The sequence below is a fragment of the Neomonachus schauinslandi genome, chromosome 7, assembly GCF_002201575.2.
Source record: "Neomonachus schauinslandi chromosome 7, ASM220157v2, whole genome shotgun sequence".
NCBI lineage: Eukaryota > Metazoa > Chordata > Mammalia > Carnivora > Phocidae > Neomonachus > Neomonachus schauinslandi.
The window spans coordinates 47,704,047-47,722,601 of NC_058409.1; the positions used below are offsets into that span (position 1 = coordinate 47,704,047).

An 18,555-nucleotide genomic window follows, 5' to 3' on the forward strand; every position below is an offset into this window, starting at 1 on the left:
TTGTTGCCTTTTTAATGATGTCTAACTTCCTCAGGCTGCCATTCAAGACCTTCTAGATGTCTAGCATATAACAGTAACTTAACTTGCCACTTTAATTTCTGTTGGCCTCCGTCCATGACTCTACCACTTAATTCCACCCACCTTGCAAGCCACAGCTCAAATCCCATTTCCCCCATGAAGCTTTCCCTTACTGCCCCCAAATAAAAATTATCTCACCGTCTTTAAAAGTCTTAGGGCAGCTATTCCTGGTAAGAACCAGACATACTGTCTTGAAGTAGAGTTATTTATATAAACATCTTGCCTTCCCATTTTAAACTGTAGGCTCCTGGATGAGACTGATCTTATTCTTACAATATTTCTTTGAATCTTGCACACTTCCAGATAATTTTCGGTAACATACAATCAACATATTTGTTGTAAGTTTTTGTTGTAAAACATCTGTTTCTCATGCTTCAGAGATTTTCAAAGCACAAGCCAAGAATTGCTGGATGTAGCAGAATGAAGCTGTCCTATGACATGAGGGTAATTTAATGAGCTTTCTGTTTGAAGAAAATTCTAGGCTGTAATGAAGATGTCTATTGGGAGTGTCATGAGGTTTGTGAGTATCTTGTTTATTCAAATGGTCACGTTGGCGAAATGTGTTCAGGAAGGATGTTAAAGTCATGGCAGCTGCTGGAACAAACAGACTTCAAAATTAAATAGTAGAATTTTATTTCTCACTTAAATAATAGTAATAATAGTCAAGGCCAGCCAGATTTCCTCATCGTGGTTCCCCGGGGACCAAGATTCCTTCCACTGTGCGGTTCAGCCATTCTCTCAGCCACATGATCATCTGTGTCTGGCTGGCAGAAGATGAAAGGGAACGTGAAGCAGGTACTCCCACTTTTCAAAAACTCCGCTCAGGAGGGGCCCCTGGGTGGCTCAGTTGGTTAAGCGTCTGCCTTCGGCTCAGGTCATGATCCTGGAGTCCCGGGATCGAGTCCCGCATCGGGCTCCCTGCTCTGCAGGGAGCCTGCTTCTCTCTCTCTCTCTGCCTGCCACTCCCCCTGCTTGTGCGCACTCTCTCTCGCTCTCTCTCTCTGTGTCAAATAAATAAATAAAACCTTAAAACAAAACAAAACAAACTCTGATCAGGAAATCACACATGTGATTCAAACTCACACTCTCTCTGGGTAAAAACTTGTTACATGGTCACATCTAGATGTCATGGGGACAGGAGATGTAAGCCCTAGGGGCTTCCTATCACAATTTTTAATTAGGGATTGGAGAGCATGGACTCTGGGCAGATGGCTCTCTATGGCACAAGGCGAGGGCCAGGCTGCTAGCTGTCTCCCAAGTTTAGCCACCACTTTGATTTACAAGGAAGAGTTTGTAAAATAATAGCAACAACAGAGGAAACACAGTGGAATATGATAACCTGAGAAATTAGTAAAACATAAACAAAGCCCATCTGGGTCCCTCAATTACCATCTTCATCTTTTTAGGAGATGAAGAAAGACCTGGCACAGGGATCTCAGCCCAAGTGTGTTGAATTTTGGAATGGGTGAGCATGGTCGCGTGTGGCTCTTCTCACCTGTGTGCTTCTCAGAAGAGTCATTTTGGGGTTGTGGCCCAAGTGGAGGGGTACAGTTGCCAGGCACTTGCATCTGACTGCCAGCCCAGCTCTGCTGTTTCTGGGGCCCCCGGGTGTGGGAGAGAACTCATAGCTCTCACTGGCTTTGAGGGAGAACACTGTATTTTTTTTTTCCATTGCATTTTCTTATTTAAACTTTGTAATAATTTGGTGTAACAGGGAATATTGCCACTTAGTAGACTAGAAAAATGAGGCAGTGTGGAAATGACCCAAGACCTCACATGAGTGTGTTGTGAGTCAGGACCACACCCTGAATCTTCTGACTCTATATTCAAGGCCCATTTCATGACAACACAGTCTCCCCTCTGGGAAACAGGTGACTTTTGGTAAAAATGTGAAGTAGGTCAATTCTGTCCTGTAGTCTTCCAGGTTCTTTTGCCCTCACAAACATCAGTTGCCTAATTTTAGGTAAAACTTGCTCTGATCCCCATGTGCTAACTTGTGCCTCTTCTGGGGGCATTGGCATTTTTTGCCTTGGGCTAAATATAAAGAGATGTGGCTCTATTAATGGATATCCTGTAGGAGGACGTTGGTGAGCATGTGAGCCGTCCCAGCACCTAGGAAACACAATTAAACAATCACATGCTCCATAAAGCTGGTTCTGGCTTCAGCCAGCATTGTCATAACCATCATTTCTTACCAGAGCATAAATCACACAAGTCAAATTTTACAGCGGTAAAGGATCTTAGAAATCACCCAATCTAACTATTTATGTTTGGGTAATAAATATATGAGTACTTGAAAAAGCAGTTACTGCCACTCCTTTGCAATCAGAGCAAGGCAATTAAAACAGTAAGACAAAGTTTGTCCCTATCAGATTGGCAAAAATAAAAACATACCCAGTATTAGCAGACACGTGGGAAAATTTCGCTCTCTCATACACTGTTGTGTGAGTGTAGATTAGTAGCAACCTTTTGGTGGTACAGTGGCACATTTCAAGGCAGAAATTGAAACAGTAAAAAATTAAAAAGCAAAAATTTGGAGAGCAAAAAATTTTAAAGCAAAAAATTAAATTGACCCAGCAATTTCACGTGTAAGAATCCCTATACCTATGGAAGTATACAACATTATGTGTTCATGCATGATCATGATTAATTATAATCATGAAAAAATGGAAAAAATTTAAATGTATTTAAGAGAGGAAGTGTTAGATTCATCACAGAACATTAATATTTTTATATTGTGGGATGTTATGTAGCTATTAAAAAGAATGAATTAGAAATATAAAATGGTACGGCTGCTTTGGAAGACACTTGGTAGTTTCTCAGAAAGGTGAACAAAGAGTTACCTCATGACCCAGCAGGATATAACCCAGAGCCCTGAAATGTATGTTCGCATAGACCCTTGAGCATGAATATCACAGTAGCATTATTCTTAATAGATGAAAAGTGAAAATAGCCCAAAGGTCCATCAGCTGATGAATGGATAAGCAAGAGGTGGTATACCCATGCATACAATGGAATATAACTCAGCCATAAAAAGGAACGGAAGCATTGATTCATGCTACAACATGTATGAACTTTGAAAACATGTTAAGTGTAAAAAGCCAGACACAAAAGGCCACATATTGTATGATTCCACTTATATGAAATGTCCAGAATAGGCAAATCCACAGAGACAGAAAGTAGAATGTTCATTTCCAGGGATCGGGCAGAGGGAAGGAATGGGGAGTGACTACTGATGAATCCAGGATTTCTTAGGGCAGTAATGAAAATATCCTGGAATTAGGTAGTGCTGGTGGTTTTGAAACTTTGTGGGCAATATAGTAAAAGCCATTGAATCATATACTTTAAAAGGATGCATTTTATGGTATATGAATTATTTTTAAAAAGTGTGTTAGATCTATTTGTCTAAAATAGGAGGTTGCCCGATACAATGTAGGATTAAAGAACAAGGGGTTGAACAATGTATAGCCTACTTATATAACATAATATACTAAAACAAACTATCAGTTATGGTCCAACCAGCAGGATATAAAGCCCTATAAATATTTAAAAGGGAATTTCTTACAAAGGTGAAAAGCCCCTCTACATTGGAGAGACAAAGTGAAGAGAGTATTACCAGAGCCCAGGTGCTAGGTCACTTCCGTGGAGGTCTGAAGCCATGGAGGAATTTCAACCACTACGAGAGATGCCACTGGAAGCAGAGTGAGGGGGAGAAATGCCTTGGCTTCTCTCCTCCCACACTCCAGTCTTCTCCTATCACCACCTGTTGGTCATTTCTACTTGGGAGCCAGGAAGAAAGAGAGCCTATGGAATGTTGTAGTTCCTGAAGTACAGAATAGAGCAAAAGAGGAACAGAAAGTGGATGTGAAGCAGACGGGCTTGACCTATACAGTGTATTTCTTTTGCAACCTGGCATCCATTTTCTTCTGTCTGACATGAGGTATGTGTCATATAAACCAAAGTTCTCACCCAAGGGGAGATCCAAAGTCCCATCATTTGTCATCATCTATTTCAAGCACATACTTTCCAGTTGATATGATCTTTCCCAAAGGTATGGATGTGGCTTCTCATAGTCTGATGGCTTATCGACTTAGTTGTAAAGTTAAATATCATGAATACTTATCCTAAAACAACAGGAGAAAATGAAAGAAAGAAGAAAGAACTGAATAATATAAACATAACGAAATATTCGTAACTGCTAGAGTCATCATTTCTATAACTGGTCATGGGACCACAGTTGATATTTATCACAGTTAGTATTTATCATTCTTCCACCACCCATCCCCTGTTGCCTTGCCCTTAGCCAGCGCTCCACCCGATCAGGGTTCTTGACCCCGTGGGGTGACTAAAATCACAGTTCCTGGAGGTTCTGAGTCTTCAGTGGCCATGCCTTTATTGGATTGCTGTATTCTTCTATTGATTTTTATTTGGAAGCACTAAGAGGTGTGTGAGATTATCCTTTGGACTCCAGTGATGCTTCTTTGCCTCCACTGTGTAGTAGCAACCCAATCTCCCCTTGGTAACTGAAATCCACCCCATCCTCTGTCTGTTGATCCACTGGCATGCAGAAATCCAAATAGCTAGATGGCAGTCTCCCCTTCCTCTTCCCTGTGGAAGCCTTGGGAAAAACTCCCGAGATTGCAGGGATGGGAAGCAAACCTCTGGAAATGGATATAATAGTGAATGGGACCAGTCCTCACCCCTCGGTTCTCTTGCCCATGTGACCTGGTTACAGGAGAAAGAGCAGCAGCCATTTATTGCAGTTCAAAGCATAGATGGTGTCCTACAGGATAGTACCCAGCTCACCGGGTGTTGTCTCCCATCTGGCACTGTAACTGGGTCTGTACCCAGCCATTCTATCTGGCCAGCTAATTCTGGGCAATTGAGGTGTATGGTAAGGTCAGTGAATTAATTCCATGGGTGCGAAACCATCAAAGGAAACCATTTCCTTTGCTATAAAATGTATTACTTGCTCAGAATGTATGAAATACCGTGTTGATAAATGAGGCATTCCTTAAATCCATGGACATTGGCTCTGACAAATATGCAAAGCTCACTGTACCAGGGAAGTTGGGGCATCCCGATGTAACTGAATGTAGGCAGCTGCATCCAAGTTTCAGTCAACCAATCAAAGAAACTGTTGGAACTGTTTTCAGCTGCATGATTCAAAACAGGAAGTCTGGAATCTTGAGTTAAGTGTGTCCTTATTGACAAATTCAGCTTCATCTAATGCGATTTTTTGTTCTTTGGCTGTCACCCTTAGAATCTGATTGCACACTTGTTCTCCAGGTGTCCGCTCATAAGAATGAGCAAGATCTTACTTTTCCTGTGGTGTATAAAATGCCTTTTCACAGAACGCACCTAGAGTACCGTGGGATCCGATCCCATTTATGAATCCAGAGGCAGAAAGAACTAGTAGGAGTGGGTCTTGAGGAGACTAGTATCCCATTGCAAGAAGCTTCCTGGGGTAAGATCATTACATGACAGAGACTTTGAGTAGGGGAAAGCTTGTTTCCACAGACAAGGGACGATGGACTGCCTCCGTAGGACAGGAAAGTTCAGGGTTTTTTTCTGGTTCAAGGTTCTAAGTGTGTCATCCAAATGTCCCCTCTCTAGGGTCAGGATCCCAGTCATTTTCAAATAATGCCCTGACATTAACATATGAGACATGGCTAGGTTTAGTGTTCAGCTTACACTGTGATTCTGCAACACGTGCAATTAGGGTTGGAGCCAAATGTTCACCCTTGTCTACCCCGTGGCTACTAGAAAAAGGAGATTCTTTTAAATACACTGAAGTAGCTTGATGGTTCTGTACCTGTGCCTGAGCTCATAGTTCCCTTTCGTAAGCTCTCTGCACCTCTGGAAGCAGTAGGCCCGCTGACAGCTTACAGCAGTTGAGGGTGGGAGTTACTTGATTTCCCAAAGCCTTGTTTTGTTTTGTTTTGTTTTTTAAGTAAAGTTTCCTTTATTTATTTATTTATTTAAATTAACATGTAATGTATTATTTGTTTCAGGGGTGAAGGTCTGTGATTCATCAGTCTTACACAATTCACAGCGCTCACCATAGCACATGCCCTCCCCAATGTCCATCACCCAGCCACCCCATCCCTCCCACCCCACTCTACTCCAGCAACCCTCAGTTTGTTTGCTGAGATCCCAAAGCCTTGTCTTAACTGGCATGTTATCCCAGGCAAACTGTCGGTGATAATTTAAGGAAGGTGTTGCCGCTGCATGCCACATATTCCTTCCATTTGCAAGGAGATCATCACTATATTCATGTTCTAACAGGTAAGCAACCCAAACCAGAATTCTCTTATGAGAATCTGTTTCTTAAAACTACTCCACAAGCTACGTCAATCGGGAAAATAGAAACGTCTCTAGTTGTTTAAAATAGACCGAATCGACAGTAAGATGAATAGACTGGACACCACTGAACTGTACACTTAGAAATGGCTCGGATGATTTTATAAGTGAATCTAATACTGGGGATTGACTTCCGGGGGTGGAAGAACAAAGGGAGAAGTAAAAGATGTTGAGCTCACCCGGTGACTAGTAACAGTGGGAAGCTGCTACCATCTCTCTGCTAGAGACCAGGAGAGAAGACCGTACTGACAGGCCTTCAGAATCAGAGACACTGGGAGCTGACGGTGATGGGCCGGACACGGGGGTCACAAGCTATGGAGGAGATGCCGTAGGAAGCGGAGGGGGGCTTCTTCCTGGCTCCTGCCCTCCGATCTCCCACCAGCGCCTTCCATTGGCAGAGCTGACAAGGTGCCCATAGATAGAGGAGCAGACCAGGGAAAGGACAGACAGCTGACCTGGACACAAACCTCTCTTTAGGTATGTGAAAATGCATAGAGAAAAGTCTGGAAGCAATATACTCCAGTAACAAACTAGACCGTCTGGGTCAGAGGGGTGCAGAGACTCCTGGAGCCTTTGCAGAGAGCCCCCCAGTTGGGGTGCCGAGAGCAGAGGCCACTCTGGGCAGGGAGATGCGGTCTGCCCACAGAAGTCGGGAGCCGGCAGGGGACTCTCTCGCCAAAACGGGTCATGCAGGACACCCTGTCTTCTGTGACGGAGCTCTGGCCCGGGAGGAGCAGAGGAGGAAGGCATGGCCGAGTGGTGAGCCGCGGGAGTATGGCCGCGGAGGCTGGGAGCCCGGAGAGTGCTGGAAGGGGTGAGGGGAAAGCGGGAGGAGAGAGACCAGCCCAATACAGACGCACCGCTGTCTGCGCGTCAAGTCCCAGCCCGCCCGTACCCCTCAGGAAATGAGCAGGGGGCGGGCGGGAGTCTGGCCCGGAGTGCGGATGCTTGGGAACATTGGGCCCTCCTTCTGTTTGGCTGCGTCAGTTCCAACATGCTCACCCCAGACTGGCGGTTGACAGGGTCTCTGATAGCCACGCAAATCCAATCTTCTATGGGGTTGGTGCAGAGCAGGCATTTAAGTGGCCCGCCTCGGGGGACTGGATGCGTCCCTGCCGTCAGGCTGGTGCCTTGCTGTCAGGCAGGCACAAGTCCGGCCGCAACGGCGCGGCTAGTCCGTGACCCAGCGCCGCCGCGGGGCGTGGAGGTGCCCTTGGAAACCCCAGCCTGTGCTCTGTGTAGATCAGCATTGGCCTTAACTGAATTACGTAAATCCTCATTGTCTAAAAAAATGTCACGATGAGGCAATCGCTTAAGCAGAATACGTGTATTTTTTGGTGGCTCTTTCTCCCCTATAGTTAAGGGGTCCCGGCAAGGCAGCCCTCAAATCCTTTGCAATCGTGGGAGTGCCCAGAACGGGAAAAGCGTCTGAAGAGCAGGCAGGAATCCCCTCGCTTTGACAGGCCTGTGGGATCCCTCCAGGGCTGAATTAACTCTGGTCCTGGGTTCCTCTGTCGCTGGCCGGGAGCTGAGGCGGGGACAGACGCGCAGTCTGAATGTGCGCCTTCCCATGATGGCCCCAGGGAAAGGGGGAAGTGGCTGGTTCCTGGGCCCCAGGAAGACCCCCGGGAGGCCTGGCCCAGCCTCCCCCACACCCGGGGTGCTGGGCCACTGGGGCCTGCCCATCTGCCGCGCTGCCTTGGTTTCCACGAAATCGGCCCACGTGCTGCTGTTGATTCCTAATTATCTGCTCCGGCCTGGCTGGCTGACGTGTTTATTTTGTGGCTGCCAGGCTGGTGGAGATGGGTCTTTCATAAAGAAATCACACTCCTTTCAAGTTTAGTTTTCTTTTTGCCCATCATTTGTTTTTGCAAACATTTCGGGATTAATTGAACACTCTTTCCCCTTCCAACCAAAACACATGCTCGCCTTCTCTGTGCAATATGGCAGACTTGGCATTTGAATATGTGCGCTCTTTCATTTCTGAGTCCCCAGTGCTGACAAAAGACCAGTCTCAAGTCACCCCAGGCTGCTGTAGGGGGAGAAATGGTGCTTCATTTCAGATTAGCCTCTTCAGTTTCTGTCTCTGAAAAGCTCATTTTCTATAAATCTAGGTTTGGCTATCTTCAGGCTCACCTCGAGCATGCAACTGCATATCTTTTGCTCATCTTTTTAATTATAACTATGGGTTTGGAAGCTTCATGGAACATGTCATGTTTTGAGTAAGTGAAGAAGGGGGAAAGAGCTCTGGGCATCTTTAAAAGGTGTCAAGTAAAAATGGTTCTTCTCTAACAATTTTGCTATTGAGACTTCACTGGAAAACAGGAGCTAGGAATTGGAATGAATCATCTTTATTTCAACCATGGCACACCCCATTAAAAAAAATAAGACAAAACCAAAGAACTATTAACTCCATTATCATCCTCTTTCTCCTTCTGGTGTTGCTTAATCCTGGCTGCTCAGGAAAATCACCTGGGGTGTTGACAATTTTATGTTATGTGTGGCAATTTGAATCACAGCCTCCCAGAGATGGTCACGTTCTAATCCCCAGGTGCTGTTACCTTCCCTGGGATTAAAGTAAGGATCTTGAGGTGTGGAGACTGTCCTGGGTTATCCAGGTGGGCCCTACATGGAATCCTGAGGGTCTTTCAAAGTGGAAAAGGAGGCAGAGGAAGAGAATAAGAAGGGGTTATAACTATGGAGGGAAAGAACAGAGATGCAGTGTTGCTGGTTTTGAAGAGGAACATAGGGGTTGCCTCTAAGAGCTGGAAAAGGCAAGAAAACAGATTTTCTTTGAAGTCTGTAGACAGGAACAGAGCTCTGCCGATAGCTTGATTTTTAGCCCGATGAGACCCACGTCAGTCTTCTGACCTACAGAATTGTGAGATAAATTTGTGTCCTTTCAGGTCATTAAGTTTATGGTCATTACAGCAGCAAGAGAAAACTAATGCATCATGTAAATTCACTCTGGTCTAATCAAATCTCCATTTGGAGAGGTGAGCCCAGAGTCTCCAAAGCTCTGCAGGATTTTCACGTGCAGTAGGATCGAGTGCCCATGAGCCGCACTGTCTCCATGTCCTTACCCTTCCTTGCTCCTTGGTCCCCTGCAGTCTGGCCAACTGCTCCCACCACTCAGCTGAAACTTTCTACACACCAGCCACCTCCTTGTTGACAAATCCAGCGGACACTTCTCCCCCCTTACTTTATTCACCATCTGACACCATCGGCCATTTCCTCGTGCTGAACGTGTCCCCTACATCCGCTTCCCTGACACCACTCCTCCATTTGCCCCTTTACCTCTCTGGTCTTCCTCGTGATTCTCTTTGGCTACTGCTTTTCTTCAGCTCAGTCCTTAAGTGTTGATGCTGTGAGGGTTCCGGCCTAAGGTCTCATTTCTCACTCTGTACACTGTTCCAGGGGTGTTTCCTTTATCACTCTGGCTTCTATAATGATGGATACCTAACCTAAATCTTTTGTCTAAATCTCATTTTTTTTACTTTCAAAACCATATATTCAACAATCTATGTTAAACTCAATATGTCCAACACCAAACTCATTTCCCCCACCTTAATTCCCTTTCTCTGTGTATGGCATTATTATCCATGCAGAAACTTAAGCCAAAAACCTGGGAATCATCTTGTCTCCTCCTTCTCCCTCACCCCCTCCTTCCTTAAGTCTAATTAATTACATCTCTCGATCCACTCAGTATCGTCCTGGCTCAGGCTCCTTTCATCTCTCCCTGATTATCACAATGGCCAAAGCCATGTCTCAAAAATGAAAATGTCATAACCCTACATAAAACATTTAAACATCTCCCTCATCCTTAGGAATGAACTCTGAGCTTTTCACTCGTCTTGAAGACACAGTATCACCTTGCTCCTGTTTTCCTGTCTAACATCATCTCCTCCCATTCTTGGCCTCTTTATACCTGCCCACCTGTGCCTTAGGCATTTAGACCTACCTTACTTGTCTAAATTTATCATGCTGCCTCTTGTTCCAGACTTTGCACATGTCCATTTTTCTGCCTTAAACATACTCTTGTCCCACTCCAGGACTAGCTAAGTCTTCCCCAGAATCAACTTCATCTTACCTGTTGCCATGGACTTTTGTCATTTTGGGCTGCATTCAGCCTTTCTTTAGCAACCTCACTCTTTTTGGATAATTAGCCCTTTTTTCCTTTGTGTATCCTTAGTTAGATGGTGATGGTAAAACGAAATGTCTTCTCCTATCACAGAACCTAAAGGGAGTTAGCTCTTCATCTCATGGCCCCAGTATAATCAGGTAGACGAGCTGGGACCTAAGCTGGTCAATCAGCTGCTTTCTTCCAGGACGTTGAGTCTTGTATAAATAGTGCCAGATGAAAGAAATCGGAATTCCTCCATGCCCCTGGCAGGGCTCTGATGGGAATGTTCCGGCTCAGAGACGCTACCTGGGTTCCAATTTCCAAACCCTTTAAAACTGCCTTGATTTGTCTCCATGAACCTCTTTCTCTAGCTGCTCCATTGACTCTGCTTGTATTCAATACCCTTTCACTAAACTTCTTTATTTTTAAGTTAAAGTTGGTTTCTTGTTGCTGCTATTTTTAATCTATAAAGTCTTTTGTGGTTCCTTAGCCCTCCTCTGGGCTTACCCTTTTTATAGTAGTTAGTACAATGTATTAAAATATCACTTTACTTTTCTGTTTGTTCTACCAGGCCATAATTTCTTGAGAGCAGGAACAATACCTTGTTCATTAATTGTACACCCAGAACCAAGCACAGTGGCTTATATATAATAAGCAATCGAGGAATATGTGAGTGTAATTCATTCTTTGATATGAACAGAATAAACATGGAAAAGACTCATCTTCTATTGATTTCAGTGTTTGCTAAACAGGCTATTGCCACCTTATATATTATCACCAGAAAGCTTAATTAAGGCTTTCTCTGCCAGGTGGCAAAAACATGCAGGTAATTGTGCATGATCTGCACAATTATGCATGATCTGCACAATTAAAGCCCAAGCCAAACCCAAACTAAAAAGACCAAAACAAGGACTTCCCCTTCTAGGTAGATGGAGAAGACATTTTTTTTTTTCTGTTCTACCCCTGAGAACAACAAAAGTTTCTGGGGAAACATCACTAATCATCAGGGATAATGCAAATCAAAATCACAACAATGTATCACCTCATACCTATTAGAATGGCTATCATCAGAAAGATGGGAAATAGTAAGTGTTGGCAAGGATATGGTGAAACTGGAACTCTTATGCACTGTTGGTGGGATTGTAAATGGGTGTAGTCACTATGGAAAACAGTGTGGAGGTTCCTCAAAAAGTTGAAGGTACTGTACTCCCATAATCTGTACTCCCATAATCCTTGCAGCATTATTCACAATAGTCGGGACATTGAAACAACCTAAGTGTCCATTAATGGATGAATGAATAAAGAAAATGTGAGATACACACACACACACACACACACGGAATACTAGTCAACCATAAAAAGAAGGAAATCCTGCCATTTGCAACAACTTGGGTGGACCTTGAGGGCATTACCTAAGTGAAATAAGTCAGAGAAAGATACTGTATGATCTTATTTATATGTCGCATCTAAAAAAACCAAAATCCTAGAAACAGAGATTAGATGTGTGGTTGCCAGGGGTGGTGGGGAAAAAGAAGGAGCTGGGGGCTGAGGAAATGGGAAGGTGGCCCAAAGGTGCAAACTTCCTTATAAGATAAATAAGTTCTGGGGATGTACTTTACAAGGTGATGACTATCATTAATCATATGGTATTGTGTAATTGAAAGTTGCTAAGAGAATAGATCTTAAAAGTTCTGATCACAAGAAAAAAATTGTGAACATGTGAGGTGATGGATGTTAACTTATTGTGGTGATCATTTCATAATGTCTACATATGTCAAATCATTACAATTGTATAGCTTAAAATTACACAATGCTATATGTCAGTTATATACCAACAAAACTGGAAAAAACATAAAAATGTAACAATATACATTAAAAATAATGTGTAACGAGTCATTAGGGAAATGCAAAACCACAATGCGACATCACTACACACCCACCAGAATAGCCAAAATGAAAAAGTATTGATGAGGATGTGGAGGAATTAGAATTCTCATACATTGCTGGTGGGAGTGTAAATTGCTACAATTATTATGGACAACGGGCAGTTTTTACTAAAACTAATCATATACCTGTATTAGGACTCTAAATAGATGGAGGGCTGTACCATGTTTGTGGATTAAGAGAATCAACATAATAAAGACGTCAGTTCTCAAACTGATACACTGATTTCATACAATGTCTATCTAAAGTCCAGAAAAACATTTTTGGTAGATATAGACAAAATTATTCTAAAATTAATATGGAAAGGAAAAGAAATTAGAATAGGTAAAACAATTTTGGAAAAGAATAAAGTGGGAGGAATTGGTCTACATGATTTCAAGATTTATATAACTATGGTAACTGAGATTGTGTGGTATTGGTGGAAGGAGAGACCCACAGATCATAGACCCCCAGAATAGAGAACTCATAAATAGACTCACATAAATATGGCCAACTGATTTTGATGAAGTTTCAGTAGTAATTTAATGAAAGAAATACAGCCTTTCCAACAATGACATTGGATCTTGGATGTTCACAGGCAAAAAAAAAAAAAAAAGAGTCTTATCCCAAGTTTATACCTTAATATAAAACTTATCTAAAGGCATAGATAAATTAAAATTAAAGAGATAGAAAAAGATATATCCTGTAAACAATAACAAGAAGAACTGTAGGGGATTTACTAATATTAGATAAGGCAGGCTTGAGAACGAGGATTATTATCAGCAGTCAAGGGCCATTATATAATGACAGAAGTATCAATTCACCAAGAAGAAATAATTCTAAACGTGTGTTCAGATCTTGTTTTAGATTGACAAAATAACTGGTTGGCCATTATTATTATTTTTAACAGCTTTGGCATTGTAGGCAGAGCCTAAAAGAATAAGTCAATCAGAAATGAAAAGTCACACTTATTGTATCCTGTGATAGCTTCCAAAATGAACTCTTCGTTGTTTTTCAGTCCATGAAACATCCCTTGGAATCATGTTTTCTTCTCCCATCATATAGGGTAGGAATCTTGAGCAAATATGGCAAATGGCTTCTGACAGGCTGGCTCCTGATTCCTGACCCTAAAAGGTATGAATGTTTGAAGCTATAAGTCAGAACTGGAGTGAGCAATCATAAATGACCTCGCACTTACTGCCCTCAGTCCCAGTATACAGCATGCTTTCTGCTGTCTGACTTAATGAAAAAAAAAAAAAACAACAACAATGAAAAACACCTCTAGAAACCAAAGCAATGACCTTAGAAATTCTCTGAACTCCCTGTCTCCACAGCCCCCTCCTTCCTGGCAGCAGTCGGCCTTGATGGGTCAGGTGGTCACCTGACATGGCTCTAGGAAGCATTTCCTATGTTTCCTTCCTTTATAGGATGGAGAGGCATTACCTGATTCTGATTTCCTTCTGTATTTCCTCACAAGGTAAGTGAGAGGTGACAGCCTAGTCTGTTAACTGGCTTTTGACCCATCTGCCAAATGTGTCTTTATTTTATTTCATTTTTTTCCAAATGTGTCTTTAAGTCACAGAATAAAACCTAAGGAGGAAAATCAGTAATCAAAAGATGTTGGTAGGTTGCTGCAATAAAATGAAATTTTAAGACAAAATTATCAGGAATAAACATCAAGTCCAATATTTATGTGTAAGAGATTAGTTTCATTGTAATGGGCATACAGGAGACTGGTGTAAGGAACCCCTGAGGAAATTGGCAGCAAGGTCACTATCTGAGAGTGAAGCTAGTAAAAATCAACTTAAAATGGACCAGGACAAAGAGCATACATCTATCCACACATACACACAAAACTACAGACCGACCTTACTCATGACAATCAATGCAACAAGCTCAAAGTATGTGCAAACAGATAGCATGCTAAAAGACTGATACTAAGTGACCAAAGGAATTTATTACATAAATACAAGGCTGTTTCAATATTTGCATATTTATTAATGTATTTCACTTTAATTGATATAAATAGAAAAATCATATGATTATTTATTTTTATGAGTGTTTAAAGGTTTTTGAGAAAATTGAACACCCATTCTCCATTTTAAAAAAAGGGTTTTGACAAAATGAGGATCAACTGATATTCTGTTATGCAAAACCCAGCATTATGCACAACAGAATGGAAGCATTCCTATTGAAATCAGGAACAAGGAAAGGACACACTATCACTTGTACAATTTTTCACGGTCTGGTGGTATTCTTCAGCACAATTAGAGAAGAGAAAGAAATGAGTGGTTTAAAAGTTGAAATAGAGGACATGAAATTACAGTTATTATAGTTATTAGCGGATAGCATAACTATTTGCCTCAAAAATCGAAGGGAGAGCACATTGAAATGCTGGTATTATCAGGGAATTCTGAACAAAGATAACTGAACAACAATCACATATGGAAACCAAGAGCTTTCACATGTGCAAACAATGATCGGTCAGAACAAGAGACGCCAACAGCAAATACAAAATACACAAAATACTTATGAATAAACTTAACAAGAAATGTGCAAGATGTATAGAAAGAAAACTTTCAATACTAGTGAAGATCACAGTAGGATACTGGAGCAAATGAATCATGTATTGAATGAATAGATAGGGAATTTTATCACCATAAAGGTATTGATTCTCCCTAAGGTATGCTAAAATTGTAATATGCTTTCAATAAAATACAAACTGGAGTTTTTTGGAACCAGGCAGGCTAATTCTAAAATTTATACAGAAAAACAAACAATCCAGGAAAGCTAGGAAAATTCCAGAAAGGAGGGGCGCCTGGGTGGTTCAGTCGTTAAGCGTCTGCCTTCGGCTCAGGTCATGGTCCCAAGGTCCTGGGATGGAGCCCCGCATCGGGCTCCCTGCTCCGCGGGAAGCCTGCTTCTCCCTCTCCCACTCCCCCTGCTTGTGTTCCCTCTCTCGCTGTGTCTCTCTCTGTCAAATAAATAAAATCTTTAAAAAAAAATTCTAAAAAGGAAAAAACAATGAGAGGAGACTGTCTGTACCAGATATGGAAACATAATCTTCAAAACAGTATGACACTGAACCTTAACTAGACTAATGAAAAAAAAAATAGAAAGTCTTAGAAATAGACCCTCATGTGTGGAGACGTTTATTGTGTGATAAACGTGGCTTTTCAAATCAGTGGGTGGGCTCGTTCTTAGCCCTCTGCTCCATTCTTAACCTTCCCTGCCCTCATGTGTTACAAAGGTGCTGGCTGGAAGCCAATGCCTGACATTTCCGGGCTCATCATCTTCCTTTGGTTCAGTTCTGCGGATGGGTGACGCTGGTCGGGATTAAGAGGCAAGTGAAGGAAGGGACCATGTTTATGCTTCTAGTGCCTTTTCTGGTTGCGGTAAATCCCATCGACGGGGGGCCATTTGGGCTTCACCAGTATTAGAGAGAGTGGTAGTAGTTTCAGCAGCATCATTAGAGTTGAAGTTTCTGGGTTCCTGCTCAGGGTTTGCATTGAGATTACAAAAACGGAAACGACTGTGTGGCTAGCATTTCAACAGTGAGCATCAACTGGTGGTTTCCAGCCCAGAGCCCTGGAGGCTTCTCGGCCACAGAGAAATATCCCTTTTCGCCTTGCTTCTTTAGCCCGTCCAATGTCTTTGTCACTAATTCATTGCTTTAAGCTTTCCTCTGCTTGAAATCTCTAGAGTACTTTCAGATTTCCTGGCAGGACACTAAGTGATATAAAGAGAAAATAACACATATTCAATAAATGATACTGGTGAAAATAGGTAGTCAGCCTCTGAAAAAAATAATAATAAGTAAGATTTGGTATCCTCCCTGACACCTTATATCAAAAGACATTTTAGATGAATCAAAAATTTGAATGTAAAAGGAGTAAGTCATAAACATACAGAAAAAAGCATGGTGGGTTTAAAAAATAACAATCTCAGAGGGGAGGTCTTTCTAAGACATTCCAGATGAGAAACATTTGAACAATTTAATTCCATAAAAGATGTGGGCATGCCATAAAAAAAAATTCCCAGCACAAAGGAAATCAACAAACAGAAAAAATAATTACATAGACAAACACCAAACACCAAAACCCCAGTGAAAATTCAACAAAGGTCAGGACAGAAAGTTTGCAGAAAGAATTTATGAATGATTCTTACACAATAAGTCAGAATTTAGTAATGAGACTATCTGGTCCGGGGCTTCTCTTTGCTGGGAGGTTTTTAATTACTGATCAATTTCCTTACTCGTTATTAGTGTGTTGAGATTTTCTATTTCTTCATGATTCAGTTTGAATAGGTTGTGTGTATCCAGGAATATGTCCATTTCCTCCACGTTGTCCAACGTGTTGGCGTGTAACTGTTCATAGTGGTCTCTGAGGATTCGTTTTATTTCTCTGGTATCAGTTGTAGTGTCTTCACTTTCATTTCTGATTTTGTTAATTTGAGCCTTTTCCCTTTTTTTCTTAATTATTCTAGCTAAGATTTGTCAATTTTGTTTTGGAAGATGTTGGATGTGTCTATTACATGCGATGGTGACAGGATGGTGAGTATCTGCATCTGTCCAAATTCCTCAAACTGTACACATTAAATATGTGCAGCCCTTTGTATATCAATCAGACTTCAGTGAAGCTGTTAAAAATACTGTCTCACTCATAATAAGTAAATGCACATTAACACCACAGTAGATACCATTTCCACCTATTAGATTGGCAAAAAAAAAAGAAGATTGATAACTCACTCTGTTGGTTTTAAAATATAATCACAAATTCTTTGATACTCGTCCTCTTCAAGAGAGGGAACTTAATTTTCCTCCCTCCAATGAAAGCTCAGCGTCAGCTGGACTTAGTCACTCACTTGTAATGAGCAAAACATACTAGACACGATGGTTTGTGACAGAATTCTGAGACTAGGTCATGAAAGACATGGCAGTTTCCTACTTGCTCTCTTTCTGGGATCTCTTGCTCTGGGGAAAGCCAACTGGTATGTCATGAGGACACTCAAGGAGCCCTGGGGAGAAGTGGAGATGGCAGAACCTGAGTGTCCTGCCAACCAACAGCCAGCAAGGAACCGAGGCTTTCTGTCCATAGTCATTGAGTGAGACACTCTGGAATTGGATCGCCCAGCCCCATTTAGCCTTGGGATGACTGTAGCATTGGTCAACAGTGTCGTGAGGAGCAGTGAGGCAGAACCACTAGGTTGTGCTCCTCTTAAATTTCTGTCTCACAGAAACTGTGAAACAATGAGTGTGGTTTTAAGCTATTAGGTGTTATGGTAATTTGTCACACAGCGGTTGATGACTAATGAACTTGCTCGCTCCACTTCATGGTGAGTATATGGGAATAGGCACCCTCATAAATTGCTGGTAGCAATATAAATTGTATCAGTGCTATGGGAACATATAAGACAATATTAATTATAGTAAAAATGTAATTTCAGATCTAGAAATATATCCAGAGATGTACTTGCACAGGTGTGAAATGTTAAACATCATTATTTAATAAATAAATTTATATTTTAAAATTTTAATACATTTAATAAAAGTCCTATTTATTGCAGCATTGTTCGTGATGGCAAAGACTGGAATCTAAATGTATGTTGTTACTGGGACTATTTGAACACGATACATCCATGTGACAGAATTCTCTGCAGCTGTTAAAAGGAATAACGTAATTCTGTAAGAAGGAACAACACAGTGCAATTGGCATCCTACCATTTGTGTAATATGAAAGAAGAGAATGTATGGATTTTCTTTGAAAAAGAAAGAGACTGATAACAGTGGAGATGGAGATCAGGAAGGGAGAGAACTTTTCACTATATGCTTTTTAAACTATCTTTTGAAAAGAAATATCTTATCATGTGCATGCATTTTCTATTCAAATTATTAAATAATTGGAAAACTGAAATAAGCGAACGGTCATCCGTTTAAGAGAGAGTTTCCAAATGCTTAGCTGATGTAGGACTGGAGAGCCTTTTACTAATATCATGATAGCTGGGAGAATATCTTCAAGCTTGGAATCTTAACTTCAGGAAATTATAACCTAAGCCATTGTGTTTTCTTC

General features: G+C 41.7%; 1 long non-coding RNA gene across 1 annotated transcript; it reads left to right on the top strand.

Moving 5' to 3' along the window:
• Window positions 1–13,943: 13,943 nt before the first annotated feature.
• On the top strand, window positions 13,944–18,064 carry LOC110590894. The gene is made up of 3 exons (XR_002480987.1): window positions 13,944–13,964; window positions 16,973–17,039; window positions 18,053–18,064. It is a non-coding gene; the product is annotated as an uncharacterized LOC110590894 (long non-coding RNA).
• Window positions 18,065–18,555: the final 491 nt, after the last annotated feature.